Source organism: Pomacea canaliculata, linkage group LG3, assembly GCF_003073045.1.
Source record: "Pomacea canaliculata isolate SZHN2017 linkage group LG3, ASM307304v1, whole genome shotgun sequence".
Classification (NCBI taxonomy): Eukaryota; Metazoa; Mollusca; class Gastropoda; order Architaenioglossa; family Ampullariidae; genus Pomacea; species Pomacea canaliculata.
Window position 1 is genome coordinate 36,746,594 of NC_037592.1, and position 19,960 is coordinate 36,766,553.

The window sequence follows — 19,960 nt, forward strand, 5'->3', positions numbered from 1 at the left end:
CACGTGTTCCAAACGTTCCCGACGTCGTACGCGCCGCACACCTTCGCTGACCCACCCCGTTCCCTCATCCACCCTCACCACCACGTGCGTACGCGAGTGTTGTGTGTTTGTGAGTCTCTCTCTTTCTCTCTCTCCCCTCTCACACACAGCTCCCCAACCTCCACTTCTCCCACAACCTCCAAAATCGTGGGCAGCTGGCCAAGTCCGCAGCGTAACCCTGAGCTCACGTCACATACCCCGCGTGCCAGCCGTCGCTCGCCTTGTTTTATTTTTCCTGCACGCTAGACGTTTTTAAACATTTTTTCAACCTTCTAATCACGCAGCCCGGTAATCTCACCTCCTCTCTACCCCTCGACCGTGCGGCGTGTAACAGCTTCTGCCGTGCGACCCTCCAGTCAAAAAAATAAAACGCTCGTTTTTCTTTCGTGACGTGTGTCTTGTTTCGCACCGACACAAATGTCTTCAGGTGTTTGGCCGAGGGACCACAGTTGTAGGGAGGAAGGATGGGGAAGAGGAAGGTAGGGGGGAAGGTGAAGATTAGGGATGGGGAGAAAGACGATAACCTACAACCGACAAACAACTTACACATACTATGTCAAGTAGGGTTTTGTTGGGTTTTTTTTTTTTTAAGATGTAAGGGGGAGTGAAGGACACAATGTTAGATAACCGCAAAATTGGGAAAATTTTCAGCTGCGCCTGACTCCAGAAGACAATAAGGATGGACAGAAACGACGACGATGATAAGAATGAGATAAGGAAATGTGGTGGTGACGATGTTGATGGTGAAAGTGAAGATTCTGGTTCCCTCCCTGCCCTAACCCACCTACCCACATCCACGAATATTTTTTTTAAAAAAGAAAAGCTGTTAGCGATGTGCGCGGCTTGGATGTCTTGTCCTTGGCGCATCCTTGACGCCGTACACACGTGCATGTTTAAAAGTGCCTTCCACTGTCACTTCTGATACAGGCACTGAGGTAGTTACAACGGTCTGTAATCTCCCCCAACCCCACAACCCCAGCCCCAACCCCACAACCCACATTCCTCTATTTAGGCAAAGCAGTTCTGTTTATAGTTCTCAGCCTTTTGTTCTTGGTTATTTTTAAAGATTTGACGAAGACATTTCATGGTTCTTTCGGTGTATGAACATGAAAATCAGATCGAGGCTGGTCGTGTGTACCTACACCAACGACAACAACAACAACAAAAAAGAACAATAAGGGAAAAAACTCTTTTGTGTTTCAACATAACTTTTGCGTTTGTCTTACTCATTGATGTGTTGTTTGTTTTGTGTTTACTCTCCTTTCACCGAATTTGCAAAAACTGGAGGACTTCTGTGGGTTGTGTTTTTATTTATTAGTTTATTTTCTGCCTGATGAGCAGCGTGCAGTGTTTTTATCTACAGAGGAGGGACAGGTCTTCCATCTAGAAGGTTCAGGCACAAGTGACCCAGAAATTCAAAAACAAAACGAAAACAAGGCTTCATTGTCTTGGCACTGACAAGCTCTCCCAAGATTTAACTGCTTCGGCCAACCTTGCACCAGTTGCCTCCCTCCACCTTTCCACTCCCCGACCCCTCACAACCCCCGACACCAGGAGGAACTTTGGTTACACTTGGTGTGACCGTCCACAACCAACCACCAGACCTGTCGGCAAATTGTTTGCATGGGCACAAAATTACAGGAACTACAACCGACAGCAACCCTCAAACATTGACCCTCCCCCAACTCCCATCCATGTACTAACAAACGGCTAATGTGCACACGTGACTGAGTTTAAAAATACATTTGAACCGAACAGCAAAACTCGCTCAGGGGGATGCGACGAAAGCGAAAACAACTCGAAATAAATTGATGTTGTGAAGCTGAAGACGCGGAAACAAAACCTCATCCCGCTTGTCCATACAAGACTACAAAGCCACGTGACCGTCCACACGGAAATCCACTCCACGCCGATGTCGACTGTTGTCGCTGCCGCCTCCGCGCCGCTTCACGCCTTCGCGAGGTCGTCAGGACGCGGCGCTCATTTGCGGCATCGCTCGCGGAAGTTTTTTTTTTCCCCGTTACTCTTTTCTCACCTCCCTCACCCCACCCACCAGCCCCCAGCTTCCCCCAAACCCACTTCTACCACCATCACCATCCAACGACTTGGTAGGGAAGTGTCCGGGAGGTGGTGGCGGAGGGAAAGCAGTGGGGGGGGAGTCTTTCCCTCCCTACCCACCAACCCCCAGGAACTGTTTGTCGACAGCAGGTCAGCGAGGCGAAGCAGAAGCGGCAGCCAACTGGTGCTGCAGACGTCACAGCGGGCTGGCGGCGCGGCCAACACAAGCCAACTGCGCCAACCGCCTGCAGCGCGTGCTTACGCTGTTTGACGTCACAGTTGTGCTATTTCGGGAGAGTTGTGACCTCCTAAAAAAAAGAGCTCCCGCAAAGTCAGAAATGTTCCTCATCTCTCGAGGACAGCAGCAGCAAACAGCGGTGGGTAAGGTTTCGGCCTCACCTCCCTACCCCTCCCCCCGACCCTCCCTCCTCGTTGCTGCTGGTGTTTTGCTAAACTCCTGCAGGAAGTTTTTGATACATTTTTCCTTCTTTCTCTCCAAATTTACTAGCCAGCCTCCCACTGGCAGATGATTAACAATTCAACACCCTGATTCACTGTAAGTGAAAGAGAGTTAGGGGTGGATGACTATCGCGTCTTTAACCGATTTCTTGACAGCAACTTCTTTGTCGGATGACGGATCAAAATAACCGCGGAACTCAGCGAAAACAAATAATAATAACAACAACATAAAATGATGTCATGCAGGATCGGAAATAGCTTTGTTTGCGAACTTGACGATGTCTGGCATCAACATTAGCACTATTACAGACCACAGGCAAGGAGGAGGGACAGGAGGTGAACACCCGAGTGTCGAAATGCGCAGTGGATGGGATAGCTGCAGCTCTTCTGGTCTGGAAGGCGGAAAACCACAAATAATAATAATAATATGAAATATTTCGTTTTGAGGGTGGGGTACAGGGTGTGGGTGTAGAATGGCGGAGGTCAGAAAGTCTGCCAAAGAAAAAGGAAACACATACAAACAACAAACTCACACACGTACAAACACACAAACACACTGCATTAACATTAAATCGTCAAACGAAACAGACCGACAATTGGAAGAGAAATGAAGACATTTTGTAACGGTAGAATAAAAAGGTTCTACGAGAAAGGTAGCGGAATGCTGATGTTTTGATTCTTTGGCCACTTCTAGGAGGGATGCGAAAATACCCTACCGCACCACCCGATCATCTCCCATTACCCTAAACATCGAGAGCATAGACTACACCTGTGGCCTGTCAGAACTGACTTCTTTGCAAAGAACAGCCTGGTTGGTGGTAGATGAACAAATGTAAAAATATTCCTCATTGTGATACACTGCTTAACAGTTTTGTCGGATGTCATTTTCCAGGTGAGGGAACAGGTCGCGTTGTGACACTAGTGAGGTCTCACCATTGTCATGAATGAAGAAAGAAAGAAAAAAACCTTTTCAACAGCTTTTCTTCTCCATTTTTGTTGCCATCCAGCTTCCTCCTGATATTTAATTGCATGGGAAAGCCAGCTGTCCGCGGACGCACATCAGCTTCCATGTCGAGCCTGCGAACACGGAACGAAACATTCGCGCAGCTCTAGCACGATGGACCAGTTCCCAGAGGAGCGTCATCCGCAAGCTTCACCTCTGACCTTTCTCATGACATGCTGCTGTCCTCGCCAAGACGAAGGCTGCTGGGTGCGGAGGGAGCGAGCGGCACCGCGCGGCAGCCAGCGAAGAGCGGAAGAGTCGCTTGTCCACCGAAAACGCGGAAATGGCGCATGCGTCATGGCGCTTAACCGTCCTTCCCGTTTCCTGTTTGTTTCCTGCTCAGCGGGGAGCTGCAGCTCGCAGACGACACCTCGACAAACGGTTTTAACGCACAAAGCCAATGCACTCTCTCACGAAATTGGAGAGGGAACTCTGGGCAGGTCATTCTCTTCACTTGTGTCCACCAGCGGGAGGACATCTCTCCTCGTGTCCTCCTCGCAGATCGTCGCGATGGAGTCACCCACGGGCTCGGACATCATTGAAAGTATCCATCGCGACATCACCCCCTTACCCCATTCCTCCGATCATCCAAAAGAAGAGCCAGGAGGTCTATAAATAGCCCCGGTCGCCTCCGTTGTACTTGACTACCCGCCAGCTTCCGTTGCTGGCAGTTTGCAGATCAAATGTCGATGCTGACGAGGGGGACTGCAGACCTGTTTCTACTGAAAACAAAGGCTTTCCTGAACTAACAACCTCCAGGGTGTCGCTAAAGAACCGGGGATTGTGGGAAGAGAGGGGGGAAGGTTTCTGGGGGATTATAAACATTTGGTGGAATTCTGCAACGGAACAAAATAGCTCATTACTATAATCGTCATTATCGTCCACATCAGCAACCACACCCACACAAAAACCAAGTGCTTATGCTAGTGTTTCCTTAATTATTATTATTTTTTATTTATTTATTTTTTTTTTTTTGTAGTAACGGTTGTGACTGACTAATACAGTATTTGTGTCACTGTTCCGCTTGAGGGCCGCGCGGCAGGCGATGGCGGCTATTCGCAGCTGTGCGACCGCTGACGGCGATGACGGCGATGACCAACTCTCGTGCCGCGCGCACGCGCAATCGCCGCGTGATCGATAGAACCGTCTGGCCACGCACGCCCCGTGACGTCACCAGTGGCCTGGAAACGGTGGCGGCGGCGAAGAGAGTGTTTCCGGAATGCGCTAAAAACGGCCGCGTCGCGCAGGTCACGCGCCGCATGCTGACTTTGCAAAGCGGTTCCGGCGAGAGCCTGCTTCGCTTCCACTTCCTCTTCTGCGCGCGCACCTGACCTTGGGGCGTCCACCGACGTCGGGCGACGAACTGCTGCTGGTGCTGCCTGGCACCCGGCGGAGAGGTCAGAGGGCATCGGTAGGGCACGCAGCATGGGTTTCCACTTGCTGAAGACTTTGTTGGTTTTTTTGTTTGTTGTTTTATTAATTATTTTTTATTTTAATTATTTGTTTGTCGGGATCGTGAGCGTGCATGTGTGTACATGAATGTCCGCCTCTTTCTCCGTTTGATGTCTCTATTTTTAAATGCATTCAAAGGAAGATATGTCACCTTCTCTGTATGCGTGTTTATATTTGGTGGGTGGGTAGGTGATAGGTCTTGTCTACGGTCTTTGTACATATATATATGCATCTGTGTGTGTGTGTGTGAGAGAGAGAAGAAAGATGGAGACTGAAAAATATATACGAAAATTAACTAGAATCGGGAGAAATGAGAGAATGGGAGAGCACTGGGTGACCATGAGGCTAAGTGAGTAAAAACTCACTGTAGTTTGTCTCTCCCACGGTGGTAACAATGTGAATTACGCAAGATAAGGTTTGCCACAGGGCCAGCCAGTGCGGGATGCAGGCTACAGATGGTCTGTCCTTTCACTGACACGACGTTTATGTGCCTGGGTATGTGAGACAGCGAGAGTGAGCTACACATGTGTTTGTGTGTGTGTGTGTGGATGTGTGGTGCGGGCTTTCAATGTGTGTGTGGTGGGAGCGTCCGTGTGTGTGTGGATGGATGTGTGGTGTGTGTGTGCTTACCTCTGTGTGTGTGATCGCTCTCCAGCTCTCCTCACTCTTACATCATGGCCGCTAATCGAATGTCAGTGTTTAACTTCCTGACCTTTGGCAGATGTCACGTAGTCTCTTGTGCCTCGCGAGGTCACCTGCCTCCTTCTTTGTCTCCTATACTATTTAATATGTTTCTCCCCAACAAAGTTGTACACACACACACACACAAACACTCAAACACACATTCGATGACGTGTGTGAAGCAAAGATAATGTGAAGTCTGTTGCTCCATCTCTAGGACATCCCACTCACATTACTACTGAACATGTTCACTACAATGGCGATGCTAGAAACCTGCAGCAGCTGGACTGCTCACAGCATTTCCTGCAGATGGACGTGGTGCACACTTCAACACCAGCATGCATGAACACAGCTGTTAGTTTAGTTGACAACAAAACTGCTTTCCACTCAATAATTATCAATCACTGCGCACGAGGAGAAAACCCTGACAACAGTGAACAGGTGTTGTCAACAAGAGAAGATGTACGCCTCGAGATGAGATCAGAACCCAAGCCCTTAGTATCTTCATTGAGGTAAATGACTTTTATACCGCTAAGTAGAAAAAGACAGACTTCCAGTGTGGTGCCGGGTCACAAGGTCACAACTGACCAGTTTACGATGTTTGAACTTTTCTGTTATAGGGGGTCTTGGTGTCCTATGGGTGGTGCTATGGTTCCTACAAAGTCACTGGTGTTACACTGAGACCTACAGAAGCTTCCTCGCTCACTTATTCTTGGCAGACATGGGATTTACAGCGATGACGGCGATGACCACATCTTTATGCCAAGAAAGCCCATTCCAGTTTCGTGTCTGGCATCTACAATCCTCCCTACTACATTGGTGTTTACAGCCCTCGTCAGTCCCCAAATCCTGGCCATCTGACCTCTGCCAGTGTGGAGTATGGCAGGTATTTTTGAGGGGTGGGGAGTGGAAGGAAGGCAAGTACCACGAGGTTGTAGTGTGGATGTAACGAATGACTTCATCTTCTCATCCTTGACCCAGAAACACACCAACCTTCTGGGTGAACCCCACGGGCGAGGCTCGGTTTGAAATGGAAGACAGACTCATTAGGTCAGGGGAGAGAGAGAGCAGAAAGGTCCCTGTTGCCTGCAGGGAGATGCGATCTCTACACACAGAAGTCCTCTCCTCCTCTCCATGGCGACCTCTATGGCCCGGGGGATGGGGTCGGGTGTGACGTGCAGTTGGGTCGCTGAACTAAAAAAAGAGGACAGGAGTGCACTGCCATGATTGGCTCACTACTGACCAACTGACCACATCCTGTACCTCACCACGACTAGATGGCGCTGGCAGCCCGGAAGCGATGCAAACAGCTTGTACGCGAGAGAGCGAAAAGGGGGAAGATTGAGGGAAGAAAGGAGTTGAAAGAAGGGGGAATAAAAGAATTTTAGTTATACAGTCTTCGTTGTTCTAAAAACATCGCCGGTGTTTGTTGCACTTGTTAATTAATGACCCCGGTCTGAAGCGGGTCATGACCTGCGTGTCGACACCTTAGAAGAATCTGACAGTGAAAAAAGAGCAGCGGAGGAGTGGGAAGGGGAGAAATACCAAAGAAGAGAAGGAAGGATTGACATGTGGAAAAACCATTTCATGCTCTCGCGGTTACCGTTAACTATTCACTGTCATTCTCGTTCACATCACTTCCCTTCAGGTCGAGTGAACTACGTCACAACACGAGGTGCAGATTATTTTGGTTTCTTTCCACCAGCAGCTGACATCATGCTCGCTATCGCCCTCCGATGTCCACACCTGTGGGGATGCTCACCTTGGAGGGGTGGGAAAAGACAAGCAGACAGAAAAAAGGGGGAAGAGACCTCCTCAACCGGAAATGACGTCACAGAAGCGACCGTTACCTCGACTGTTTGGTCAAGCTCATGCTTGCAGCTGCCATGGAGAATTGGAGGGCATGAAAACTGCTTACAGGGGCGTGCACCCGCATCCTCGCTCCTCCTTCGCACTCGTACTCATGTCTGAAGCCTTCAATGTGTTAAGTGAGTACTGCTCACACCTGTGCAGATTGATTAGGGCTACTATGTGGAGGAATCCTGGGGAAACAACAGACCACGTGCTACATTCTGTGTCAGGTGAGGAACCGCCATGTCCTCTGGTTAAAGGCGAACCTCGAGTCACACTTGGAGTGAAGCTGAAACTTGTTGGCAAGTAAACAGAGAAACACAAGGCTGTCTTTATTTTCCTACAAATATAAATAATTAGTTTGTTACAAAAAGGACCAGAGAATTTTAAATAGGTTAGAAGAAGCTCACGAATGAGCCAAAGACTGAAGAAGGAAGCCAAGATGTCTGCGAACATTTGTGATGTTGCGGAAAATAGTCAACATCTTGCTAAAACCCAGATGAGAAATGACTTGTTCAGAGCCTCGTACCTCTTCAACAGATTAAAAGAATTTTCTCATTTTTTTTGAATTTCATTTCATTTCTTAATTTGGCTGAAAGTCGAGTGCACTTTTCTAGCCATGAGCGACAGAACAAAAAATACCAGACAGTAACGATCACATTACATTTTGCAGACTGACATGACAGAAATATGACCAACGATTAAGACATTCTGATGATGAGAAAGCTACTTGATATTAAAACAAAAAGAAGTCTCAGAATTAGGACAATGCAAGTGATTTAGAACTTTACAATGACTGACAGCAGTTCGTCTAAAAATAATGTTGCTCGCTCTCAGGCTTGTCTTTAATATGGAGCACGAGCTGGAGGATGATGTTGTGAAATGACCTTTAACTGGGTTCTGCGAGGAATCAAAAACAAGGAGCAGACATAAAGGTGTGCAAATAACTATGGAACATTTCGTAAATTTTTTTGTTTTGTAATGTTTTTAGGAGTCAGAAAGGAGTGTCAAAGGCTGAAGGCGTCGGTCGTGACTGAGGCAATCAGTGCACCACTAACCTACATGCGACCACCTTGGTTTTCGTTGAAATCATCATTATTGTTCACATGTAGTCACATGCGGGTAGCACGTGCACAGAGATGGAACGATTCCTCCCACCCACCCCAAACATGTCGCAACATTCGTTGGCTTCCTTTCTGAATTTCTTCATTCTTTATTTTATATATACTACCCGTCTGACCCATCCTGACACACTGGCCCAGAGGCAGGTTGAACGGAAATTCAAATCCAATCCTAGATCTTCACTCAAGAAAAAGAACTGATTCATGGAACCTAAATAGTGTTACCCAACAATATATATATACAAGAGAAATCACCCAATATCTACTGAAAGATCGAAAAAACTCTCCGCACCTTTTGGACAGAAAGACTTTTTGTGTCCGCCCTGAGACTCCAGGTTCGAAAATAGCCTGTGCTGGGGCCCTACCCGAAATAGCCCGACAGATTATTTCCAGCTACTTTGGATATTCTGTGCATCCGTGAAGCAGGAAGCTGGTGTTGGGACGAGCCCCTGAATCGATGGCCTTTTGTAGCGGCCCCGCCGAGCGCGTGGAGTAGAGAGAAAACTAGTGGCAGGTTGTAGGCCGGGTTCCATTCATGCGATATTTCTGGAACCTTCCTGTCGATATTGGGCTGGAAATAAACTCAGCAGGCTGCCGGTCCACGCCCTGGAGGCGCGCGCCGTTCGACAGACGTGGGCAGGTCTTCCGTTCCGGCGCCGCGGGGACGACCGTCATGAGGCTGGCGCTATATCGGGAACATGTCATCGATCCTCCGGTGACGGCCATCTTCCCGCCCCACATCTCCATCTCCTCCTCATCCCCTAGCACACACCTTTCCCCATCCTTTGCTCCTCCCAGCTGTAAGTCACTCGTCAGGTACCATCGACCGTCGAGAAGCCAGTCACCAACTGGCCCAGTGAACTCGGCGGCGCCCTCCGCGACAGTTGGTAGGGAGGTTAACGGCAACGGCTGCGCGGTCCATCTAATCTTCTTAACCTTTCCTTTCTCGCCATCACCACCTAAGACCTCCATCCTTTCCCTTGTCCTCATCGCTGTACTTTGCCGCTCAGCAGCTGGCCGTTGTCTGCGGCGGTAAAAACGGACGCCATTATGTCAACCCTCCATGCCGGAAGCTCTGGCTGGCAAGACAGGTGCTCGGGGATGCAGCCAGCGGTCCTCCATCTTACGTCGCAAACAGTCGCCAAGAGCTGTCATTGTGCGGGGAAATCGATTTAGCTTCCTTTACCCCATCCACCCGCTGTCACCATCCATCCCCTACTAACCTCATCTCTCAATGGCTGCTGCTGCTGCTGCGTCTATGACGCATCTGCTGCACTCTCGTCGGCCTTCGGCAAAATTCCGGGGCTACCCTCGCGTCCCAGATGGCGCTAATTACCCAGAACTCCTAGTGCCCTACTGCCGGCGACGCCACGCAAGAGGGGCGAAGGGTGTGCAAATAGCAAAAGGCGGGTGGCTGGTCGAAGCCGATGACTGGGTAGAGGTGACGCGAGGACGCCAGTGACTGGGGCGAGAAGACGGTGTGTGTGTGTGGGCGAGGAGCCTGGGTGCGTGGGTCGTGCTACCCGGTTGCGCGTGGGAGGCCGATCGTACCGCTGATAGACTGAAGGCGCTGGTCGAACTCCGGGTGGTTTCGTAAGTATTGAGCCAGCGGGTGTCTGTCAAAGGGCGCGCGCCATTGTCTGCGACTGGTGTGGGCGGGAAATCTGTAGTTCGTCAATCAATGTGTGACAGTCCCTCTTGTCTTCTCACTATTTCTTAACTTCCCTTCCTGCACTTTATCGGGCAAGCTTGCCACATTTCCCACATCTCTATTAAAAAAAAAAAAGAAAAAAGAAAAAAAGAAAGGGGAAAAGAACCCAGCAAAAACCAAAAAAAGAATTCAAGAAGAAAAGTTTTGCTAAATATCATTGTCCAGAAGATGTGTATGTGAGATGCACGAAATGGAAAATACAATGTTTCCCAAAATAAAACCAGGTCTTATACTAATTTTTGCTCCAGAAGAAGTATTAGGGCTTACATTATTTTCAGGGGGATTTCTTACATTTTCCATCTACAAAAATCTGCATTTATTGTAATACAGTCTTGTCATCTTGTAGAACATCGGCATGAGTCTTCAAACCCCGAATTTCTTGCGACTTTATTTCTTGTTGAACTCATTTCCATTATAACTTATATTATCATTTATTTGACATATTATTACATTGTTTTTGATTACATGAATGCTTACAATAAACGATAATATAAATTTAACGGACAATAATATTAGTGAGTAAATAAATAATATTAATATTTGTACACTCCAGTACCCACGGCGTGAGTTTCAACTGACGAACGAACTCCGTCTGTCTGGCTGACGATCTAGTGCTTTTTATCTGGGGTAGGGTTGATACCCCGAGCATCCTGAAAACTCTTTCTAAGGCTTATTGTCGGAGAAACAAGGTATTTCCGTGCTCATGGCATTTAAGATGATGGTAGGACTTGTCACGTGACCTATGGCAGAAAGAGAACCTGGCAAGTCCTTCTTTTATTTGCCACCTACTCCCCCCATAAGCAATAAGAACTGCCACCTGGGCAACAAGTTCTTACCTAGCATGTCTACAAAAATATAAATATACTAAGCAAGCCAACGGGATGATAATGATGATGATGAAGGTATAAAGGGATACAGGTACTATAAATAGCATACACACATTCAGTGAAATAATACTGCCTGCCTGAGATAGTCTCGACTGGGCAACTGACTGCAGATACAAATAACAAACAGTTTAATAGACCATCTTTACTTATTTTATTTATATTTTTTTCTACTCATACACACTTGTTCTGATCTACAGACAATCCAGGCTTCTTCTTCTTGTCCTCCTCCTTCTCTTCCTGCTCCCTCTCCTCATCTTCCACCACGGGCACCGAGCATCCTCGAGATGTTTGTCGCTGATTGAATTTTGTATCCGCGCATGTGAACACGGACTGAGGTGCAGGTGATGAATGTGTCTGTGGCATCCCGCCTGCTGCCTCCCGCTCCATGAATGTTCTAGACAACTGTTCACTGTTGCCTGCTCGGTGTCAGGAATCCACAGCCGTGTGGTCTGCTGACCCCTGTGCTGACCCCTGAAGTTCAAAACACAGCTTCCTTGTCGGTATCTTGCACCTGCACTTTGAACTCTGTGACGCTGCGTCTGTCTGTCTGTCGATGTCAGGTCTGTTATCTATGTATGATATGATTATTTATAATCTCTGTTTGCATTGTTGTGTATTTCCTTTTGTTTTTTAAAGCGCATTGCGCCAACCGTAAAGTGAAGTGCACTACAGAAATTATTATTTAGAAATTATCATCATCATCATGGAGGTTGGGAAATACTTCCACAGAGGGACAGACAGAGGAAAGGAGAAGTGATAAATGGTTTGCACCTATATACACTATTGTCGTCGTGTGACCTCAGGGTCACTCCCTGTTACACCAACAGCAGCCAGAATCCGGCAGTAAATAGTCAAGTATCAATGAGCGAACTACATTTTTTACTTTGTCGCGAACCAGAATAGCATCCTAACTTGATGTGCAAAAAATGCACGCGAAGCCCCAACGTGAAGAAATGCTTACAGTCGTTGCACGTCTACCCGACCCCCTACCCCACTCCCCTCAACAACCCCACCCCACCCCACTCACCTTCCCTCCTGGCAGGTAAACGACAATAAGTGTGACCTACTTCCCCTGTCGATACCCGAGTTCCTGACTGACGCACGCGAGACAGCATGTGACCGAGCGGCGGGTGAGCTGTCACAGAGATCCCATGTCACCCGACTCGGCGCTGTCCCAGCATTTCCGGCATTTGCTGCAGAAGTGGTCGGGTAGAAGTGCGTGTGTGGGGTGGAGGAAGGGAGGAAGGAAGGGAGGAGAAATGGTTTGAGTGAGGAAGAGGAGGGGAAGGGAGGGTTGGCCTGCTTCACGTGCTCTCTCAAGGTGATTCGACGTTTTTCATGTCGCGTTGAAGATCGACTGCTCGCTGGTTCTTTCCGCTGAAACTTCCAGAAGATTCGATGTAGGAGGGAGTGGTCTTGTACTTTCTTTCTCTCTGACATGCGCGTTGGCTGTCGTTGTGCCGAGACAAAGAGGACACCCGCCTTGAACAGTTCCTCGTTGGATTTGTCAGCGTGCGTGTCTGTGTGATTTTCTTGGGTGGAACGATTAGAAATGAAGCGTGTCATGCTGATAAAGACATTGCCAGTGTGTGTGACTGACTGTACGTGCGTGTGTGTTTGTGTGTGTGTGTGTGTGTTTGTGTGTGTATGTACAAGAATGTAACAATGGTTCACTGTCAGCATGAAGTTTGACCCCCTCTCCCCTCCCCGAGCATCTTCCTACTCCACTGCCAGGAACAACAACTAATTGCTCGACATGTTCTCTGCCACAGCTGTGTCACAGCAAGTCACAGTCAAACCTCCATGTCAGTAGTTCCACCCCAGCGACTCCAACATTCACACAGGTGTATTCAGCTTAAATTAATCTCTTCACTGCACAGGGATGTTCTTTATTGACAATATTGAGGAATTAATTGTTTTAATTAATTTTTATTCAAGCACAATTTCAGTTATAATGTCTGATAGGGACAGGCTGTTCTTAACAGGCCACAGTGACAAAGCTGACAGCTTAACGTTTGTGTCTTGAAACGTTTCTGGCTCACATCTACCCGGAAATCTTCAAGGCGGGTACACAGCACTGTCTCACCCTCCTTTGCTGAGAGGCAGGGCGCTGAGGACACTTCTGTTTAAAGCCTTTCCTGGATCCAACACTTACTTTCTGGGCTTATATAGGTTTAGCTGACTATTAGCTGACTATTAGCTGACTATTAGCCGACTATTAGCTGACTATAGGAAGTTACTCCAGACCTGCCAATCTCTACAGACCATCAACAGCAGGTACCGGCTGTGACATGTGACCACGGAACTATGGCATTTAACAAATAAATCACGGATTTTCTGTTACTACGACTGTTAGTACTTTAATAAAATTCGAGGAATTAAACCAACAGGAATGAGATTGTGGTAAATTACCGGAACACAACTCCAATAGGACAGTTGTAAACTGGTTTGCATGGGGCCCTGATACTGTATCTACTCCTGTTATCATCTTTTTACAACATGAAGTGGGTGTCATGAGGGTGAGTTTGTGAACACTTTCAAGTTCTGATTTATGATCAAGGGATGTTGTTAGAAGGGCATTCTTGACAGAGAAGTGAGATCAGTTGTCTGACAGTAGATTGAAAACTGCTTACACTGACAGGTGAACAAATATCATGATTCCTGTAGCTGCTCATAAAGGACTGCACGCTGCAGAAACTCACTTTTAGAACAGGAATGAATGAAACAATGATGAATGAAAGCAGACATATGTAGTAAGATTTGAAACCTCCCAATGTGTCAAATTAGTTCAGTTCGCAATATATAAGCCTTGGCATAATCTCATCTTAATTATAGAGAAAACAATCAAAGCCTCATTAACATAAGGTCTCTAAGGTTGCTCGTTGTTATAGCAACACTTTATTTTACTCCTTTCAGCTTTTAAAAAAAGATTCCAACTTTTCTTGACATCCTTAGAAAGGTGTAAATATTTGTAAATAATCCACATGACTTTGCTGCATCATTGCTCACTGTAAGATTCTCATCTGTTATAAAATTGGGTTAGTAAACCTTTTGTTCTCAAACTATTTCTTAAATAAGTTATTTCCACATTAATTAAAAATATATATAAAGTATAAATGTTTATATTTATTGTTTTTATTTAAACACTTAAAGTTAACAAGTGAACATGATAAATTCCAGATGGCTAAATGAGAAATGTCAGTGACTTCAACTGTAAATGTAAAGGATGATAAGACTCCATGACAATCTACTCTAATGTGTTTTCCCATTTTTTTAACAGTGATACTTGGCTACACTTTGGCTTATCTACTATTTTATATTTGCTGCCATGCACACAGGTCTTTGTCATCATCAAGATAAGGTCACTTGACCTGGGAAGCCATCTGAAGTGGCTATAGAGTGATCGCTATCTCAACCTGTCTGATTCACCGGATCTTAAAGACCAACCCGAGTGCAAGAGCCTTTTGCACTCTAATGACCTCAGTCGTGGCACCAATCAACGCCTCTAAATCATAGTCACAAACAACAAAACATTCCTGAATTTGAATTAGAAATTGATGAAATATCGGGAAAGACCATGTGAAGATTCACAATGAATGGAATGTGTTGATAGCAATGAACACATCAGCTGACCACACCTCTTACTTACACGTGAGTGTGGTGAACAACTGCAAAGCTTATTACAAATTAATTTTGCTGAAGTAGTGATTGATTCAGACTGAAATCACTAAGGCAGGAAGGAAGAGATGAGACACAATAAAGGCGGGGAAGATGCAAGTCTGAAGACTAACATGAGGCTTGACAGTGACATCAGCACAACAAGATGGCCGCTCTGCTCTCCTCAACACACCTCAGGTGAGTGACAGTCGGTAGACCGCGAGAAAGCTCGTGAATGGAGGACACTGCACTTTAGCTCCCTCCTTGTCTCCCTCGGATCACGTCAATACAACCACCAAACCCTCCCACCCCAACACTTCCATTACCTATTCACACCTGCCCGCGATTCCCCGTCTGTCTGTCTGTCTCACACACAATGACACACACAATGACACACAGTCGCGTGATATGTCATTTCTGTCATAAAGAAAACACAAATCAACATGTTGATGGCAACTCACTTGTAGAAAAAGTGGGTGAGAGGCAGCGGGTGACACTATCGTGGTGAGCCAGGCCCTCTCTCCACTTCAACATTATTTGCATAAAGTCGCCAGGTGTCGCCGCTCCCATTGCAGCCCCGCGACTGTCAACAACCTGAAAATTGAGTTCATTTCCTTTTTTTATGTTGATCACCTAGTGGCGCTGACGTCAAGAACAACAACAACAACAAACATCGCGAAAGTAACTGTCGCATGGCAGTAAACTCTTGATGGTGTACTTTGTTGTTGCTGTTGTTTTTGTTGTTGTTAATACCACTGGCTCGTTCAAGATTTTGCTATCTTTTCTGTAATAAAAGTGGAATAAATACTTCATTGACTATTTTTTAAAATTTTTATTGACTATTTTTTAGACGATTTTACATGAGTGTGTAGAGGACTGTGGGTGAGCTCTGAGAGCATGATGCAATCAAGAGTACAGTAGCACCAGCTGACCACAGCCAGGTACCAATCCCATAATATCACACAGAGGATGTAGTCTCACAATACAATCATGGACTTTTGTACTTGATAGGAAGCCGTCACGATTGTGTGAATATTGTCAACAGACTATTTATTTCTGATTATCTGCAAATAATGTCAGTATATCGATAAGTTTGAGATCAGGGGTTCGAGACCTGACAGGGAACCGTGCGGGCGACTGATGATCTTCATCGTTGGTTAAAGGATGACTTCTGTGATTCCTATTCGGTGAGGAGCTGAGTGCAAGTCATGCAACATGTGGCACTCAGGAAACGAACCCTAGACTTCAAGAGGTCGACTGATAAAAGCTTTTGTCGACCCAAGGAGCGCCATGTGATGACTCGCACGCGCGAGCTGACGAATAGACCGTGACATTGTTTTGTCATTTCTCATGCTTCCTAACGACACATCCGCCTGGTGTGTAATAGTCGCCAGCAGTGGCATGACTGTTAGCAAGAAAACCTCTCAGTGAATCTGTGTGTGGGGTGGGTAGGGTGTGTGGGGTGGGAGGTAGATGGTACTGTGTGCATGTGAAGGAGAGGTGAGCGAGTGCATGTCAACCTACAGGTATCAGGTATATCTCCGTGTGGGTGGATCAGTGGGCACGACAACTGCGGGTGCGTTCATGCGTGTTCATGGTCGGGTGTGTCTCAAACGTGGGTGGATAAGCGGTAGTACCCGACCAAGCTGCACGCCTATTCAAGCTGGCTTTTTTTTTTAATAACTTGAGCGGAATAAACAAAAGATTCTTTGGTCTTACAAGTCAACCGAGTCACACATGTCAACATTTCTTGCAGGTTAACTTACTTGGAAAATGAAAACATATTGCTCCACCTATCAGACATTTTTTTTTAACATTTTGTTGACACTTGAGTTCTGATAGAGATCGACTTCTACTTGGGTGCCAAGTCTCCTCTTTTCTTGACCAGTATCAGGTGTGTATAGTCCACCTGAGGTCAAGACTTTGCTAATATCTTTTTTTTTTCAACTCTTGGTTGTTTAATGACTGATGTCTGTGTGTAAGTACGTGCGCATGTTAAAGTGCGTTTGAAGTGCAACTGAGCTGATAAACAAGTGTGAGTGTTGGGTGCATACCCAGCCTAGAATCTCATGACGGAAAATCTTAATGTCGAAAACGCATTAACCGACAATCTTCACTTTTTTTGGTGTTTTAGGGGGAGGTCACGTGATGGATGTGCTGCGTGACTCAGTGGGAGCTTGGGGACTGGGACTGGAGGGGGACAGAGTCGCTCGTGGCTCTAAGAGCAGTCCGTCGTCGCCAATACGGAAATCCTCCTCGCTCCAATGACGTCACGAGCGCCCCGCTCTTTTCCTTTACTTCCGGCTCCGAGAATTAAATCGGGAAGCGCATGCGTGGTGTCAGTTGCGCGACGACGTCGTTGCCACCCCTCCACCCCACCCAACCGTCCTCCACATGCCACGGAGCATTCTAGTAGAGTCGGGTACACGCTGACGCCATCGGGTGTTGTATTCCTGGAGACACAAAGTCACGTGACGTTACAGCGCGTGCTGAACGATGGGAAGGCGAGAGTCAGCACGATGCTAGGGGTGTGTGTGTGTGTGTGCGTGTGTGTGAATTAAGGGGGTGGGGGTCGTACTTGTCTGGCGCTAAGCTCCCCTGAGAAGTAAAAATGTAGTCCGCGACACATGACATTTCTCACTCGGGTGCATACACGGACTTCCTTTGGGGATCCGATTGCAGATGAACCTTCTGTTCAGACTAGTTACCAGACTCTCACTGCTCCATTTTCTTTATTTAAAAACACAGAGCATGTAGGGAGTGTAAGTAGGGGGCTGATCGATTGATTCTATTCCAAACCTGTAGTGACAGATGAACGAACAAAGCCACAGAGAGAGAGAGAGAGGAGACAAGCAGGCAATCAGACAGACAGATAGGTTGTCGTTGTTTACAGCTTCTATAATTTTTATGGTCATACCTGTCAGATTGGAATGATGTCACAGTCAGACCACGTGATTCTTCTCTACATTGTTGTGACTTCTTACTGTTAGACTTCATATCTCATGCTGTTATCGGTTTCGTCTCTTCTATCTTTCAGACCATCCTTGGCCTTCTGGACTATTGTATCGCTGAGATCGTTGTCACCGTTGACCCTTGACCTCTGTTCTGACGATGATTGAACCAATGGTTGCCTGCACTGTGCCTTCATCGGTGATTTGATGGATATTCTTTAATTTGCTCTGTTTTTATTCTTCGCCTGCGAACCAAAGAGGCTTAATTATTCCTTGTCGGTATATAACCCTACCGACCAGCTCTTGCGTTTGTCAGTCGTGCCATGTCCACTCACACCACATAAACATTCTTTGTCACCGTTACTTTCGCTCCTCCACCTGCAGCAGGGAGGCAGGAGGCACCGCGGAAGCTGTGATGAACGCACCACGTTGCATTTTGCGTCACCCTGGGGTCACCCTGGGGTCACCACAAGTTCCCCCTATTCTTATTAGTACTGTAATCGCTGTGAATATCATCTCTACGTAAACCAGCCTATCCCTCCATCCCCCCAAAAAGATATTAGAATCGTTCCTTAATAAATTATTTGTATTATTGCTAATGGCCAATAACTTGTTTACTCCAATGGTTTCCTAGAAGGCGTCACAACTACCAGACTTTGTCATTCTGGTCACATCCGGTATGAATGTACTGGGGATCCCTTCTCCTCTCCCCTACTTTTTTTAAAAACTTAAAGCTAAATTGCAATTTGTGTGGGTTTTTTTTTCTCTCTGCATGTGGTGTGGGAAAGACCGTAATGTCACTGAGAGAGAGAGAGGATGAGAAGGATGAAGTGGAGTCCAACTCGTGATGATAACTAGATGACAAGGTTGATGTGGAGCTGAAATTGTTGGACAGAATGACGAGGTTGAAATAAATATCAGATGTTACTCCACACTTTATAAGCAAGGTTGTCTGCTCAAACCTTCTTTCTTTCTTTTTTTCCACGCTCATGTCTTTAATAATGTTCCTGCTATTGTACAATTTTCCTGCAGCTTCTTGAAAGTTCTTTCAAAACCTTTTGTTTGATAACAACTATGCATTTGACTCGCCGATTTTCATTAATCACATGTAAACTGCTATATCTGATTTTAGTGGGCAATAAAATGAAGTTTATATTTGTGATGGACTTTAATTAACACTTTGTACACCCGGTCCTGGACATTGCATTCACTCCACCCGCACTCACAGAAAATTTATTCATCAACAACTGTAACATTTCTCCACAAGCCAATATTTAAAGTGATTGTTTTTTGTTTCATTCATTCAGTCACCCGCGGCTGCCAGCGACAAATTATTTGTTGACAAACTGTCGGGTGGACAAAAGTCAACTGAATGACCTTTGTTGAGTGCGTGCGAGAACGGACACCGCGGCGGACGATGGCGGCGAGGTGATGTGAAAGTCGCTCGACCCCTGACCTCTGGTACAGCGACACGGACGTTGTAGACTGACAATAGGTGGCTTGCACCGACAAGAGGGAAGGAAATGCCGATGTATTCTCGTCCAGCGGCTTGTTTGTTTCACTCCACCGGCCTCATAAAGTGTCTTCTGTCAAATTTATTGCCCCGGATTCATGGGAGCAGTCCAACAACATGGAGGCGGGAGGTGACGCGGAAGGTGGCGCAACATGATTTAAAAAAAAAGAGCCACGCACTGCATTGAAGATTGTTTCATGAACTTTCGTTGCAGGCTGCTTGATGGATGACTTCCGGCCGTTGCTACTTGGGATTGAGTCTGACAGGACACAAGACGAGAAAGTTCGACAAACGGTAAAGCGTGCAGCGACAGGCGCGGCCATGTTGTGTGACGTCACAACTGTACGAGTGTCTCCTAACGTCTTTTATCCCCACCCCGCTGCCCTCCACCCGCCTTCACATAAATGAGGTACATAATATTTGGAAAAAAAAAAAAACAACGCATCGAAACATTTGCTCATTCGTCGACCCCAGCCCTCGTCTCTCTATCTCTTCATTGTTGTGATATTGTGTCTACACTGGGGGGAGGGAGGGATTAATCGTTAGAAGGACCTCTTGTGTTACTGGGTGGTTACAT